Source organism: Periplaneta americana, chromosome 8, assembly GCF_040183065.1.
Source record: "Periplaneta americana isolate PAMFEO1 chromosome 8, P.americana_PAMFEO1_priV1, whole genome shotgun sequence".
NCBI lineage: Eukaryota > Metazoa > Arthropoda > Insecta > Blattodea > Blattidae > Periplaneta > Periplaneta americana.
Window position 1 is genome coordinate 20342422 of NC_091124.1, and position 1784 is coordinate 20344205.

Here is a 1784-nt window from a genome sequence, read left to right on the forward strand (position 1 = left end):
AAGACTGTGATCTATATAAGATTGTTTACAGCGTAAAGATTTACTCTAGCCTGTACTGGAGACTAATAGTGAAAAATTCTAACAATGAGTTGTTTTAAATTTACTTTTACAAATAAATACCAACTACACCACTAGCAATGACAATCGTTCAGAATTCAAAGTGCAGAAATGAAATGTAGGGTATTGGCCAGTTCTTTTTTACAATAACATGTATAAAAATTAATTTTTGTTTCCATGCTACGAATAGGCAAGGGAGTTGGGATCTTTGACAATATATTTTAAAGTCCCATAAAAATTGCTAGTAAATGAGATTCAATATTTTGTGTCAATCTGTAAAGTTTAACAAAATGTTAAATTCACATTATGTTTTCTACTTTTTATATCTTACTTAGATGAATTAATTAAAAAATATATATTATGATTATGTCATGCGAAAAGGTATATTGCAAAATGGAACATTATATCTGCAGTGTTGAATAGGCTGAGACTACAGAGGATTCCAATCTGAATTTTACCCAAGATATTTCAATATAATATTATTGTACAAGATGAGCTATAAAAGCCGGACACATTTTCAGTTTGAAGAATTAGAGAGAGAAGGGAAAAAAGGTTTAAAGAACTCTGTAGGACAGCGATGTCAGACAGGGACTAAACAGAGCGGAGCGCTCCATTAGACTGGTTGCGTGCTCCTGTGTTTCCACAGATATAAGCAAGTTCAAGCTCCGATCTAGCTCCACAACCGGTATTGGAGCTTACAACTCTGACACTACTGCCGTAGGAGAATAGCATTTCAGTTGCTATGGTAAATTTCTTTGAGAACCAAGATGGTGTAGCAGTAACTTCACTCAGATTGCTACATTCACATGCTGCAGAACTTTGTGATTCCCGGATTAACAACATTGGACGTAACTTTGAAGAGTTGTGGTGGCAACAGGACGGAGCCACGGCTCAGACTGCTCAGGTATCTATGGGGATCAGATGTTTCCAAACAGCTATTTCCCGACATGGCAATATTCCATGGCCAGAAAAATAACCTGATCTAACTACATGTGATTTTCTTTTTTTGGGGGGCTACCTCAAAAGTAAAGTGTTCACAACCCGCCCTAACAGAATTGCTGTGCTAAAGAACGAATTGAAGCAATTCCTGCGCAAAGTGATGGATGCCATGCGAGATAGGGTGCACGAGTACATAATTTATGGTGGCACTCATCTCAAGCATACAGTGTTTAAGAAGTGAACAGAAATGGGTATTTAGCAAATGCTTTAGTGTACAAATTATGGTACATTTAATGCAGCAAAGTCAATTTAATAATATATAAAATATATGTCTTTGAAATGTGTCTGGTTTTTATGGCTCACCTTGTATTACTATGATTCTGTGATTCAGTCATAAAAAGGTAGCGTTTCGGAGTGAGACTTCCAACATAAGCTATGAGAATTATGATGGACAAATAGACTTTAGAGCTATTTTTTTTCTGAGCTACCACAGTCTAGTATACACAGTCACGAAGCTCAATACGTTGGGAATATGCATCCATAGATAGTTGCTAACCACTAGGATCGCTACTATCGCCTCATCACAGACAATGTGAAATAGTACCGGCACAGTCAGTTGTTCCTAGTACTCTCAACTGCTAACCACTTGGAGCATTGTATCGCTAGAAATGAAAAAAATCTTCCCAAGCTTCGTGACTGTATACTAGACTGTGGAGCTACTTTTTTTTTTTTTTTTTTTTTTTTTTTTTTTTTTTTTTTTTTTTTTTTTTTTTTTTTTCCCCCCACTG